Source organism: Salvelinus sp. IW2-2015, linkage group LG15 (assembly GCF_002910315.2).
Source record: "Salvelinus sp. IW2-2015 linkage group LG15, ASM291031v2, whole genome shotgun sequence".
Taxonomy (NCBI): domain Eukaryota; kingdom Metazoa; phylum Chordata; class Actinopteri; order Salmoniformes; family Salmonidae; genus Salvelinus; species Salvelinus sp. IW2-2015.
Genome location: NC_036855.1, coordinates 5752825 through 5768409, shown reverse-complemented (window position 1 = coordinate 5768409; position 15585 = coordinate 5752825). Strand labels below are relative to the sequence as shown.

General features: G+C 43.8%; 1 protein-coding gene across 2 annotated transcripts in view; it reads left to right on the top strand.

Moving 5' to 3' along the window:
• Positions 1 to 582: 582 nt before the first annotated feature.
• rhobtb4 (Rho related BTB domain containing 4) overlaps positions 583 to 15585 on the top strand; it is a 61950-nt gene continuing 46947 nt past the window's right edge. Inside the window, exons 1-2 of one of the 2 annotated variants that reach the window (XM_024002715.2) lie at positions 583 to 782; positions 1511 to 1631. The gene's annotated coding sequence lies outside the window, so the exon portion shown is untranslated. Of the gene's footprint in view, positions 783 to 814; positions 1420 to 1510; positions 1632 to 15585 lie in introns of those variants that run through there. The other variant, XM_024002716.2, reaches the window with a different exon arrangement.

The window sequence follows — 15585 nt, the reverse complement described above, 5'->3', positions numbered from 1 at the left end:
TCCAACCAATTAATGTCATATCTAAGTGTAACCATAACAACAGGGGGCTTTGTGTTGGTTTGAAATAAACACGCACACACAGAGACTACACAGAGATACACACACACACACACACCAAAGCGCGCGCGCACACACACACACACACACACACACACACACACACACACACACACACACACACACACACACACACACACACACACACACACACACACACACACACACACACACACACACACACACCAGAGGTGTTGTTCATTATCACTATAAGTGTGATTAGCCAGAGTAACATGTGTCCCTAGCGATGCATTGAGCAAGACCAGATATTAATATTACTCAGTATTTATGAGAAATTATGACAGATTGGGTGAATTTGATTGATAGGCTATTTGTCACTATAAAAAAATATGTCAAATCCTGCAGTAGGTATTGTCGGTAGGCTATATGGATTAAGCATTTATTTCAGATTTAATTATTCTCTCTCTCTTAAAAATACAACAGGATTTGACCGTATTACTACCATCCTCTCCTTATCCTCGGTGCCATGTGCCAGTGAGGGCATCCATTCAGTTTATGAATGGATGGGTGTGGCGGAGGCGGCGGATGAKTGACTGGCGCTAGGCTGTCGTCACTGCTCTCGTTGATAGGCACTGGCGTTTGTCGCTGGCTGGACTGGATTAGAGCGCAATTTTCCTCCTCCACCGTATGTGACAATTGAGAGCGAGAGACAGACAGCGACACCACAGAGACTCAAGCCGAGGGTTGAACTTCGGGCGGATTTGGTGAGGCTATGGGGCAGTCTCGCACCGCATGCACTACACGCGTTGAAGGGGTGGAATTGGAGCAGGGTTACAGTGAAACAAAGGATTTGAGATGAACTTTTTTGTCTCAAAATGTCCTTACTGACAACAAAAACAGATAGTCTATAGCCTATATAAAAGCATTGCACGTTGTGAATACCACGTTTCCTTTTGTCTTATGCTTGCGATCACATTTGCGTAGACCAGGTTTCGGCTCTAGTTCGATTTGGATGAACGTATAGGCAACCAGTCACTGGTTAGATAATAGTCTAATAAGAAAGATCAAGAAATGTACAAAAATATATATTGTTTTGGTAAAGGCGATAGAAGGAAACAGACAAAGAAAGTCGGGCACATGCCTTTCCTCCAATGGCCCCTTTTAGGTGTGACAGAAACAACAAAGGACGTGGACAAACTCGCATCAGCACCAGTGAACACCCAGTCCCCTAAACAAAAGCCAAGATTGTCTGCAGCTTTTGCAATTTGCAATATGCTGCATATTTACATTCCTTCTGGCGTCTGTACATGGGAGTGTTCTAGAGCTGACTGGTCACAACAAAACCGGCCCAAAAGGCATCGGAAGACAGGCGTCAAGTCTCACCAAGAAAAATACTTGCCAGTAAATATTAAGTGCACACTGTTCACAAATCTTTTTATCAGTAGCATGCAGGAATGTACTGAAAATTGTTATTGTGTGTTGTGCCTTGCAGCTAAGAGGGAAGAGAAATATACGAGCGCTGTGAAAATAACTGTAAGAAAGCTAAAAGTGGAGAGTGTGAAGTGGACTACGCAGAACACCGAAAAGATTCCAGAGGCGAATGACCATTGAAGGTAAGTTCCTTATTGACTGCAATAATCGGGCGAAATAATTTATGCTAATGTGTTATTATCATAAGAAAACGAAATTACAAGCAACTGACCACACATGCACAGTGGTATACAGAAGTTTCGCGGTCCCGCAATGTCTGAGCCCACCGTAGGAGCCATGGAAGGTCATTAGAGCACACCATAAACTAAACGTTTTGCAAAGGAAGAACAGGCGTTTCTTATTGGACAAATTCAGGTAGGTCCCTCTGTTTCGGGGTGTTTGCTTCCTTTTGGCAACCTCATAAACAATTCATGGTAATTCATGGTAACCTCATAAACAATTCATTTAGACCTGCCGTTTATTTGAGAGGCGTTTATTTAGGGTGTGTACTTGCTGATATGTGTGCCGAGGGAGCAAATTTCATGCAATTCAACACATTTTGACATGGGTCAGAGAAAACAATTTGCAGTTGTATAGCTAATCTCATGCTATTCTACACATTTTGCAATGACACTGAGAGAATTTAGAATTTTTAAAGCTAATTTTACTGCGATGGTAGCTCGGTTAAACCCGTATATTAGGCCAAACGTTTCAACAACCTATAGGTAACAGAAATCTTATTAAAAATAAATAGAGTATTTAACATCGGTTTGTATAGCCTATGACTATCTCAATAAGATAGGTTACTTTCTTTCATAGCACCTGCTGTCAGTCGACCATGACAAAGAGAAAGCCACCACAACAATGTGTCTCCTGAGAAGTTACGTTATTAGAATGACAGCAGGAACAGTTCATACCCACCCCTCTCTATAGACACCCACTGTAGCTTATAAACTTCAAGCGTTTTGCCTCTGAAAATGACACCACCCTCCATATCTTTATCAACTTGACCAACAATCTGCATAATTCCCCCATCTCTCTCTCTCTCTCTCTCTCTCTCTCTCTCTCTCTCTCTCTCTCAGAATGTCCCACTTTATGAGATGTGGATGGTCAGATACAGGGTTGACATCGGTTCCTCTGCTCTGTTTTTGTACCAGCTGTAGAATTTGAGCCATTCTTCCTTGGGTGAGGCCTGTCCGGCTCTGTGGAATATGTTTGTCTCCTGAGGGGGCTGGGAGTGTGTATTGGCAACTGGGGCTTTCCACTGGGGTTGAACACCAAACATTCCAGGCTGCTGGATGAAGGGTTAGCGGGCCAGCTCTGCGCAGCTGGGAGCCATATAAGACGCTGTGTCTTTGTGTGTTGAGCAATATCACACACACACACACTCCGACCCCCACCACTGTTCAACTCTGCATACCCCGATGAACGCATGGGGTGGGACACCGTGGGGAGGGCTATGTGTGTGTGTGTGTGTGCATTCCACTCTCTACCAAGGGACAGAGAGCTGCTGAAACCATGTGACGCCTCATAACAATCAGACGTAGTCTCTGTAAGATACATTGCAAGACAAAGGAACACACACACCGAATGCACAGTGTGCACGTGTGCAAACTCTCTCACACACACACCCATTGTCACCTTGGCAGTCATAAAACATTCACTGAGATACCCACAGAGATACACTAAACAAAAGTTAGTTATTCTCTCTAAACCACATGATGTTTGTCTCCGCTGAAGTAATGCTGTTTCAAGGAGAGGGAGAGAGTGAGAAAAGGAGAGGGGGAGAGAAGGAGAGAGGGAGAGAAGGAGAGAGGGAGAAAAGGAGAGGGGGAGAGAAGGAGAGAGGGAGAGAAGGAGGGGGAATGTAGCAGGCGATTGAGATAGGGATGGCAGTCATACAGTTCTTTCTTTCCTTTCTCTCTTTTCTGGCTGCCACTGTGGTTGTTTTTTAAGCAGGGTGTCCGTGTGCAAAGAATGTGTGTCCGCGTGCGCATGCATGTGTATGTGTTTGTATGGTAGTGGAGAGCAGAGAGGAGAGCTGGGGATGAGACAGTGGGCCTCCCCAGAGAGGAAAGGAGGAGCACAGACCCTGAGGAAGAGGGAAGCAGCCTGGAGAACAGCAGAGAGCAGAGAGGAACACAGACAAGAGGGCTAGATATCACAAAGCCTTTGTTTTGCCAATACAGAGTTGGGAGTCAGGTACTAAGTCCGTTACAACACCTTGTGAAAATAAACTCAACATGGCATAACAGAGAACAGGCAGAACAGGTAGAGAGACAGACGACAGACCAGACAAGAGCAGGCAGGCAGGCGGCAGGCAGGCAGGGCAAGGCAGGCAGGAGGCAGGCAGGCAGGCAGGGCAGGCAGGCAGGCAGGCCGGCAGGCAGGCAGGCAGACAGACCCCAGACAGACAGACAGACAGACAGACAGACAGACAGACAGACAGACAGACAGACAGACAGACAGACAGACAGACAGACAGACAGACAGACAGGCTACTAGAGTCATCTACTTGCCATATCTTTTACAGTAGTGCTCCCTCAGTTCCTCTGCTCTTCAGGCGAATCCTAACTTCCACAGTAAAATGTTAATTTAGTCTCCCATTGATATCAATGAATAAAAAGACCTCAGTTAAAGTTAGGATTCGCCCCTTAAAAAGTCATTCCTCTTAGTTGAGTAATGCCATTAGTCAGTGCACTCAGTTACTCTGTGTTACATAGGTCTGAGGCTCTGCAGCTGCTACTACACATAACCRTGTGCATATTTATGTAATAACAGATCTAACAAACACTGCCTTTCAAAGACATTTATCTTTTTTTGATATTCATATTTTATTCTAGAAAAACAAAAAATACAGTTTGTAATATTATACATTTCTATACCTACATGTACACTCACACTCCTATCACATTCACATACAGTACGTATATACATGGAAGTTTACATTTAAGGTGATCACATATGCACACAAGCACACATTTACAAGCCCTCTGTCCTCTGCCCTCTCCCCCACTCTGAGAGCCCTAGGCTGGGGACAGGGCCTGAGTGGGTGTCCTGTTTGGGTCCCTGGTCCAGGGTGACGGTACAGATAAGCGTGCCTGTTGCACAACCCCCCATACTGACACACTTTGTGATAAGAGCTCCGAGCTTCCAAGCCAAATGTTCAGCACAGAAAAGTGTGCCTTGTTTTTTCTATGGAGATTTTGACTTCCCACACTGGGTTGTATAATTATTGCATTGTCATTTCTGGCAACTCAAAGGCACTCTTTATAAACTTTTCCAGTTGCTTATGATATTATTTGAAGCTCTCCCTCTGCATTATGTAATGATCTCACAGCGTAAACACAGATCCTAAGAAGTGGTGGAAAAAACAGCATGAGCACATTCTCGGAAGGACAGGGCTTCAAATGACAGCACCAGACCTGAGGTAGGACAGGGTCTGGGTCAAATGACAGCACCAGACCTGAGGTAGGACAGGGTCTGGGTCAAATGAAGCACGACCTGAGGTGGAAGGGTCTGGGTCAAAGACAGCACAGCCTGAGGTAGGACAGGGTCAGGGTCTGGGTCAAATGACAGCACCAGACCTGAGGTAGGACAGGGTCTGGGTCAAATGACAGCACAAGACTGAGGTAGGACAGGGTCTGGGGTCAAATGACAGCACCAGACCTGAGGTAGGACAGGGTCTGGGTCAAATGACAGCACACAGACCTGAGGTAGGACAGGGTCTGGGTCAAATGACAGCACCAGACCTGAGGTAGGACAGGGTCTGGGTCAAATGACAGCACCAGACCTGAGGTAGGACAGGGTCTGGGTCAAATGACAGCACCAGACCTGAGGTAGGACAGGGTCTGGGTCAAATGACAGCACAGACCTGAGGTAGGACAGGAGGGTCTGGGTCAAATGACAGCACCAGACCTGAGGTAGGACAGGGTCTGGGTCAAATGACAGCACCAGACCTGAGGTAGGACGGGTCGGGTCTGGGTCCAAATGACAGCACTAGGCCTGAGGTAGGACAGGGTCAGGGTCTGGGTCAAATGACAGCACCAGACCTGAGGTAGGACAGGGTCTGGGTCAAATGACAGCACCAGACCTGAGGTAGGACAGGGTCTGGGTCAAATGACAGCACCAGACCTGAGGTAGGACAGGTCGGGTCTGGGTCAATGACAGCAAGGCCCTGAGGTAGGACAGGGTCTGGGTCCGGGTCAAATGACCAGCACAAGCCTGAGGTTAGGACAGGGTCAGGCTCTGGTCGCTCACATCCATCTGAACAAATCAAGGTTTATTTGTCACGTGCGCCGAATACACAGGTGTAGTTTAGACTTACAGTGAAATGCTTACTTACAGGCTCTAACACTAGTGCAAATAAAGGTTTAGGTGAACAAGTAGGTTAGGTAAAGAAATATACAACAGTAAAAGACAGGCTATATAACAGTAGCGAGGCCAATAAAGTAAGGCGAGGCTACATACAGACACTCGGTTAGTTCAGGGCTGATTGAGGTAGTATGTACATGTAAGATATGGGTTTAAAGTGATATGCATATATGATGAACAGAGAGTAGCAGTAGCGTAAAAGAGGGGTTGGCGGTGGTGGGTGGACACAATGCAGTTAGCAATGTGCGGGAGCAACTGGTTGGCTTAGCCCAATTTGAGGTAGTATGTACATGAAAATGTATATTAAAAGTGATATGCATAGATGAAAACAGAGAGTAGCAGCCGGAAAAAAGAGGGTTGGGGGGGGGGGGGACGCCACAATGCAATTAGTCCGGGTAGCCATTTGATTACCTGTTCAGGAGTCTAGAGTTGTGGTCAGATTTACCAAATGATTTACCAAATGGAGGTAATACAATACATCTTCAAATGTATTGTTAACAACCACCTAAAACATGTGTCTAAATGTCTCTAAAACATAACCGCTGATTTGGACAGTTTTTAAAATGTTTTCTCACAAATGTTCTCATACCCAGGGCACATGCAACATTTTCTCACAGCCTTAATGACAAAATATGTAGAATAGCATTATGAGACTTCAAATTGAGATGTAGGATCTTAATYTGATCACCCTGTCACAGGATGCAGGAAATTCAAAACTTGCAGTTTATTTGAGGTTTTATTAAAAGGCTTCTGAAGTTAGTAATTTCCATAATTAGTATTTTCTCTTCCTGCAGGATATTTTTTCTGCTGTAGCAAAATGGCTCAAGTTAAGATCTTATATCTAAACAGTACGTCACTGTGACTATGTTTGTATTTTGGAGTGTGTGTCAGGGATTTGATCTGGAGGTGCCATTCTGTAGCGTCTGCTGCTGTTCTCATGTTTGTGTTGGAAAGCTGATCCTCCTGGGAGACATAGCACTTCAGTCATATGACAGTGTTTGGAGGGGGGGGGGTTGTGCGTGTGCATGAGAGAGAAAGTGTGTTGTCACAATATATCACTACTGTGTGGGATGTGTCTGTGTTCATGTGTGCATGTTGCATAAGTGTGTGTTTTAGCGTGTGTACATGATTGTGTGTGTGTCTGTGTTTGTTTTATTTATTTTACCTTTATTTTACCAGGTCAGTCTCATTGATGTTAAATATATATTTTTACAAGAGAGACCTGGCCAAAAAAGCAGCACACTAGGTTTCTAAGATTTACAACATAAAGCACTTCCCACTAAGTATGTACCGATGACGATGTATTTTTTTGGTCCTGTCCGGACCAGCCATCTTTTTTTGGTCCTATCCAGACCAACCACCTTTTTTTGGTGCAGTCCAGCCTTGATTTCAATGCCCACAGACGTCCGGTCCGGACTAGATTTAGCCCAAACATAGACGTCTATATTTGGTTTAGATTTGGTCTGAATTTTGGTAGATTTGGTCTGAATGAATCATAGATGTCTATGGTTCACAAGTTTGGACAGCACGGTATAGTACAGTAGAGCAGGGGTTACCAAATATTAGAATAATACCCAGCATGCGTTGCAAGTATTTGTTTTTCCATTTCCATTTTGGTCATTCAGCAGATGCTCTTATGAAGAGCGACTTACAGTCAGTGCATTCAACTAAGGTAGATAAAGAACAACATATCAGTCATAGCCAGAATAGTTTTTTTCTGGAACCATTACTGAGAATGTTATTGTAGTTGAAGTGGTCTGTTGGTTTATTCTGTGATTTTGACTATTTTGAACATCGTTATTGACAGTTTTGAAGTTTGAAAAAAAATCTAACATAAGTGCTTGTGGCCAATCGGCGCGATAATAAATATTCTGTTGTGATCTTCAGTTGACTCCTTTTTCCTATATTAAGAGGCTTGAAATATTATTATTGTGATATAATTATTACTTTATTGAGAGTGTAAGTTTAAATTTGGCTGTATAATCAATGACTGAAAAATACATATTTCTGTCATTGCACCTGACGTCAACATCAGTTTTATTGCTTCTTTAATCAGAACAACAGTTTTCAGCTGTGCTAACATAATTGCAAAAGGGTTTTCTAATGATCAATTAGCCTTTTATAATGATAAACTTGGATTAGCTAACACAACGTGCCATTGGAACGCAGGAGTGATGGTTGCTGATAATGGGCCTCTGTACGCCTATGGAGATATTTCGTGAAAAATCTGCCGTTTCCAGCTAACATAGTCATTTACCACATTAACAATGTCTACACTGTATTTCTGATCAATTTAATGTTATTTTAATGGACAAAATAAATGTGCTTTTCTTTCAAAAACAAGGACATTTCTAAGTCACCCCAAACTTTTGAACGGTAGTGTATGTCTAAAATATATACAGTACCAGTCAAAAGTTTGGACACACTCTTTCCAGGATTTTCTTTATTTAGACTATTTTATACATTGTAGAATAATAGTGAAGACATAAAAAACTATGAAATAACACATATGGAATCATGTAGTAACCAAAAAAGTGTTAAACAAATCAAAATATATTTTATATTTGAGATTCTTCAAAGTAGCCACCCTTTGCCTTGAATACAGCGTTGCACACTCTTGGCATTCTCTCAACCAGCTTCATGAGGTAACCTGGAATGCATTTCGATTAACAGATGTGCCTTTTAGAATGTGAGACTGTGTGAATCAAGACTTCATGGTCGAATTGCTGCAAAGAAACCACTACTAAAGGACACCAATAAGAAGAAGAGACTTGCTTTGGCCAAGAAACATGAGAAATGGACATTCGACCAGTGGAAATCTGTCCTTTGGTCTGATGAGTCCAAATTTGAGATTTTTGTTTCCAACCGCCGTGTCTTTGTGAGACGCAGAGTAGGTGAACGGATGATCTCCACATGTGTGGTTTCCACCGTGAAGCATGGAGGAGGAGGTGTGATGGCGCAGGGGTGCTTTGCTGGTGACACTGTCAGTGATTTATTTAGAATTCAAGGAACATTTAACCAGCATGGCTACCACAGCATTCTGCAGCGATATGCCATCCCATCTGGTTTGCGCTTAGTGGGACTATCATTTGTTTTTCAACAGGACAATGACACCTCCAGGCTGTGTAAGGGCTATTTGACCAAGCAGGAGGGTGATGGAGTGCTGCATCAGATGACCTGGCCTCCACAATCACCCGACGTCATCCCAATTGAGATGGTTTGGGATGAGTTGGACTGCAGAGTGAAGAAAAAGCAGCCAACAAGTGCTCAGCATATATGGGAACTCTTTCAAGACAGTTGGAAAAGCATTCCAGGTGAAACTGTTTGAGAGAATGCCAAGAGTATGCAAAGCTGTCATCAAGGCAAAGGGTGGCTAATTTGAAGAATCTAAAATATAACATTTATTTTGATTTGTTTAACACTGTTTTGGTTACTACATGATTCCATATATGTTATTTCATAGTGTTGATATCTTCACTATTATTGTACAACGTAGAAAATAAAGAAAATAAAGAAAAACCCTTGAATGTGTAAGGACAGACGCTTGGAGACGTGAAGCAAGTACAGGGAGTGAACATTTAATGAATAACGGACATGAAACAAAACACGAACAGCGTCTGGACAAGGGAAACATAACGACAATAATGCTGACACAGGGATGAAACTGAGGAATAGACAGATATAGGGGAGGCAATCAAAACATGAACGAGCCCATGTGAGTCCAATGAAGTACTGATGCACGTAATGATGGTGACAGGTGTGCGTAATGATGGGCAGCCTGGCACCCTCGAGCGCCAGTGAGGGTGAGCGGGAGCAGGCGTGACAGAAGTAGGTGTAGGTGTGTCCAAACTTTTTCCTGGTACTGTATTTTCAATGTCATTTTGCATACTGGGTACAGTTTAAAAACGTACATTTACACATTGAACAGGCACATTGGTTTTGGGAGGAGTGGTTCAACTTGGGTTCAAAACATTGAAGCTCCCTAAATCATTGTGTGCACAAAGTGTGTACATGCTTGTGTGTGTGTATTTTTTATTTTTTGCTTAGATGATACTATGCCTTTTTGGTCAGACACACACACTAGCCATGCCTGTTATGTTCTGACTCTCCAGTATTCTCTGGTGTCTCCTTGCATCTCTCTGCTTCCTGCCTTCCTTTAATAACATCCCACATCACACTCCTCCAGTGGGTGTGGGTTTCATTAAATCTGAATTAAGGAACACCATTAGCACCTCCGTCGCCAGCGGTGTTTGTGCTTGTGTGTGTGTGTGTGTGTGTGCGCATGTGTGTGTGTGTGAGAGAGAGAGAAAGAAACAGATTGAAAAGACAGTATTGAAAAGACAGTATTGAAAAGACAGTACCAGAAATTGAGGAGTGATTTGTTATGAATTCCTTCTCCACTTTCTCTACAGATCTTATAGCTCTTATAGTTGTATGTCTGTCATTTCTATGTTAATGTTTTAAATATATGTAAATTGTAAAGTATTTTTGTTTGTAATCTATTTTAATGTTACGTGTCGGACCCCAGGAAGACTATCTGTCGCCATTGACGTCGGCTAATGGGGATCCTAATAAATCATAAATAAAATCATAAAATTATAAGCTCTAATTTTCTATGTGTTTGACATTGATGCCTGTGCCAATAGGCTAGATAGTATTGTAGTTGCTAGTAGGCTCGATAGTACTGTACAGGGCAGTTTGTTAGATCGGGATATTTAACCGGAGGTCCAAGGTACTGCAGGGGGCCGAGAAAAAATATGTAAAGAAATGTTAAATATTTGTATTAATATCGTTAGCAACAACAGAATAAACAGCCTTTGAATTATATACCTACAGTAGAAAATAAGAGAATATCTTCTTTCTAATGATTTCTCAACTCCTAATATTGAGCAAATTACACTATTCGGAGCCATGTAGACTCACTGTAGTATCTGACATAGGCTTTCAAAAAGCATCCACCAATAGGCTACCAGTGTGGCAAATGCCTCTGGCGGCTGGTATGTTAGAGTTTACACTTCATCTTCCAATTATAATGTGGGGAGGTCAAAATAATGAAAAACTATCTACCAAATCTATTMATTTAAAAATGTGGATTACTTCTCCTTGCCATTATCATTCACCTGATGATAAGACAAGACGTGAAAAATGAAAGTTTTGTGAATGCATGATGGGGGTTCCTAAGTCTCCGGGTTGCCTGGGAGGGGGTCCATGGGCAAGAAAATGTTGAAGAACCCTGTGCTAGATAATATTGTAGGTGCCAGTATGTTAAATGGTATGGTATTTGCCAGTAGGCTAGATAGTATTGTATTTGCCAGTAGGCTAGATAGTATTTTATTGGCCAGTAGGCTAGATAGTATTGTATTGGCCACCCTGTTCTTCACTAAGGAGGTTGGCAATTACCACCAAGCAGCATCGAAAAGACATTGGCCATATTTAGCTGCCAGAGATAGAAACTAAACTGGATTTTAAATGGCACATGCACGCCAACACACACACACACACACACACACACACACACACACACACACACACACACACACAACACACACACACACACACACACCACACACACACCAACACACCCACACACACACACACACACACACACACACACACACACACACACACACACACACACACACACACACACACACACAGAACACTCACACAGCCTCACACCTAGTTTGACCCTGGATGTTTATTAGAGACATCTACTAACAGGGTCAAACCAGTTTGCATGTTAGCAAGCAATCAAAAGCCATAGGATTGGCTGTCCTAATCAACCTTGGAAAGAAGCCACTTGTTATAATGGGGAGAACTGAGCTGTAACATCACTTGCCATAGGTGAATTAGTCAGCCACCCAAACCACAGGTTGGACGTGTTGCTGGGGGCGCTTTCATCCCACTGAGTGGGCTAGTCTCCCAGTCTCTGTCTGCCTTTTGTGGTCGACTCCCAGCCCAGCTAATACTGGGGAGGTCACGTAACAACTATCATCTCTGCATTACCTTGGATAAAAAGCTAAGCGCCCCTGGTACAATAAAACACAATGTCATGTATCATGATGGGGAGGCCTTATTGTGCATGTCATACCAGGAAGGAATCAGGGCATAGCACGGTGTAGTGACAAAAGTCACACCGTACTGTATATAGATAATTGCCTCTTGTGAATTACAGTTATGACTGTGCTCATAAATCTTCAGAGCGCTGGCAAATAGGCTCAGCCAGCTCTCTGTTATTCAGGGTGACTCTTACTAGCTTGTCTTACTGTACATGAATAGCCAGCTCTCTGGTCAGTCAGGGTGACTCTTACTAGCTTGTCTTACTGTACATGAATAGCCAGCTCTCTGGTCATTCAGGGTGACTCTTACTAGCTTGTCTTACTGTACATGAATAGGCAGCTCTTCTGGTCATTCAGCTGGACTCTTACTAGCTTGTCTTACTGTACATGAATAGGCAGCTCTCTGGTCATTCAGGCGGACTCTTACTAGCTTGTCTTACTGTACATGAATAGATGTGCATGTAGTGTGCTCCTATTTCATCACACTCTGATGATTGCTTTGATTGGCACCTGTGTGACTACATGTACTGTAGATGCACAGAGCACATCCAACAGTGGAGGCTGCTGAGGGGAGGAAGGCTCATAATAATGTCTGGAACGGAGTCAATGGAATGATATCAAACACATCAAAGACGTGGTTTCCATGTGGTTGATGCCATTCCATTCGCTCCGTTCCAGACATTATTATGAGCCGTCCTCCCCTCAGCAGCCTCCACTGGTATCCAACTCATCTCAACAAGATGTACTAATCATTTACCTAAGAGCAAAGTAACTGTTGCTCTATGGGGTCTTGTTCAGCCTTTTCTTAATTCCATAGGTTACAAACTGCAAACTATAAAGATACAAATGTGTAGGAAATCATAGTCTAAAAGTATTACTGCAACCATAGCCTAAATGGTCTTTCTCTATCTAGGCCTACAATAATCTTTTTTTCAGCCCCAGCCACTCACTGTCTGTCGCTGTCAATTTGTCTGTGACGCGGTCTTTGACATGTGGTCGCTGTGTGGTGATGGTTGGTAGCCCATGTAGAGTGGGAAATGTGGGGACAGAGTCCAAGTGGACTACACATAGCTGTGTGGAAAACATTTAACTTGTTTAGTACAGTTTGTTTGTAACTCCACTTGCTACTTGTAGCTAGCTGTATAGTCCGTGTGTTTGTGTTGTTGGTTTTGGCTATCTTATTTTCCGGTCGGTAAGTTAGCTAGCTAACACTCACTCAAGTGGCTGCTAGCATCATCATGAAAAGGGGCATGAGGGAAGCCCTACATATTATGTTGTTCTAAGCAGGCAATGTTGAAAAATAATCTTTAGACATGTTGTACTTTTCTTAAATGTAGTTTTGTAATTGATAAAACAACCAGACAACAAGAACATTTCGTTGGAAAAAGGTTACGTTTTTGCTGTGAGCCAATGGGGTAACCTAGGTAACCACAGGTTAGGTTCCCCTCAGACGGGCGGGGCCGCAATGTTCTTTCTTATACCAACTAGGACTGTGAGTTTACCAGTCAAATTGCCAGGGTTAGAGGTACCAAGCCCATTCTATTCATTCTATTGCTATGTGTGCTGCTGCTGCAGGGAAGGGGCACTTGCGAGTCCATGTTACCGCATAAACGGACTTAACCCTAAGAATGCCTGGCAGTCCCGTCTTCAGTCAGCTGTTTGTTTTTTTAAAGGAAATTTAAAACGGTCAATGACGGTTATTTTATTTTTCAAGCCAGTCTTCATCCATAACTGTCGGTTATACAGTAATAGTGCTAGCCCTACGTGTGTGTGGTGGTGTGTGTGTGTGTGTGTAGAAGAGTATGAAGAAAACAGAGCAAAGCAGATCAGACAAACAACATTCAAGCTATTTGGAGTAATCACAACAAAGGCCCTTCCTGTATGCAGTGGGAAAAGCCCCTATGAATTGAATTGAGTGGGGTCTCTCTTACTGAGCTAGACTGTCTGGTGATACAATATGTTCTCTCTCTCTTCCTCTCCCTCCCCTCTCTTTCTCTTGACCCTGTTCCCCTCTCTCTCGCTCTCTCTCTCTCTGTTGACTTTGTCTGAAACGTTGCAGTGCGTTAGGACCTGTGTTTGTCAGTGTGGTTACAGAACTGTACCTTGTACAGTCTGATCAGTGGCCTCAGGCTGCAGGCAGCTCCATCAGGCTGAAGTCCAGAGGTGTTTGGCTTGGCCTGCGACTGTGTTTGATCAGGCTGTTTCTGGAAAACTGACCACTGGTTCTGCCAAAAGCCCCCCTCTCTTCCACCTCTCCATGGTCTCCCTCTCTCTCATCCTCTCTCTCATCCTGTCTCTCATCCTCTCTCTCTCTCTCTCTCTCTCTCTCTCTCTCTCGCTCTCTCATCCTGTCTCTCTCTCATCCTTGTCTCTCCCTCTCTCTCTCTCTCGCTCTTCGATCATCCTGTTCTCTCTCTCATCCCTGTCTCTCATCCTGTCTAACTCGTCCTCTCTCATCCTCTTTCTCTCGCTCTGCAATAACTTTTGGTTGAGTATTAGTCTTGCTCACTGAACTTAATATCAACAACATACTAATGTATGACATTACGGGACAATTTCTCATCACCATGTCCCAGTCCAGCAGCATCGTAACCCTTCTCCCTTCCAATATCCTGGTTGGTTTCAGTGGAGGTCAAGCAAACATCAGTGCTAATTACCTCTCTCTGGCTTCTGTGTGTTGTTGTCTCAACCCCATTCCAAGCTTTAACTGGTGGACATGTTCTTTCACCAAAGTGTGAAGAGCGGCTTTGGATCTGGTCGAAGTTCACTGCAGGTTAAGAGACATATCCAACAATCCCACACAAGTAGCACCGGGCTGCAAAGATGCTTCGTAAGTGCGATGTGAAGACAGGGTTCAGTGGGAAAAGATTTAGGTCTAGAAGCAGGGCTGGCTTGTAATCAGGAACCTCTCCTGCATAAGTAGGATACAGATGCTACGCGTCCATGTCAAGTGGCTCTTTGATCCAGGGTGAAATGGCATTGACTAAAGGACCGTAATCTACAGTACTAATGAAGGGTGGGAACAATTCTTAGCAGATGAACCTCGTTTCAGCTGATCTCTGGACGTATGGGACCAAGTGGTTTTAGTGTGTGAATTTATTATTGCAGAGTGATAGAGGGAACATGTTCACTGGATTCTACTCTTTAACACTATACACTGCTTGGACTGATGTTTGATCACTATACTGGCTTTATAGAGTTTCATGCCAATTTCCTAAATCTGGGAGCTGTGTGTGTGTCCCTGGCCCTTGTGTATCAGAGGTTCCCAGTGGGTGTGTGTGTGTGGCTGTGTGTTTGTGTGTGTGTGTGTGTGTGTGTGTGTGTGTGTGTGTGTGGTGTGTGTGGTGTGTGTGTTGTGGTGGTTGTTGTGTGTGCTCCGTGCAGTGCAGAGGCAGGTCGTGCGGCCGTGTGCTTGGCATACGATGTAGGGTGCTCTGATTTTGGCCTGGGTAATTAAGCCCGAACCGCGGCTGAAGTGGAGCCTTAATGAGATTAGAATGCCCACTTGACAGAGCCACACTGTAAGGAGCACCTCTGCTGACCTGTTGGTGTCCCTTTTCCCGCTGAGGGATCTGTCCCTATAAGATACGCCTGAGCACCTCGCTCCCCCTCTGGCAGTAATACAAGGTGGTGTGTGTAGTGAGTTTGTGGGGTTGAAACGTAG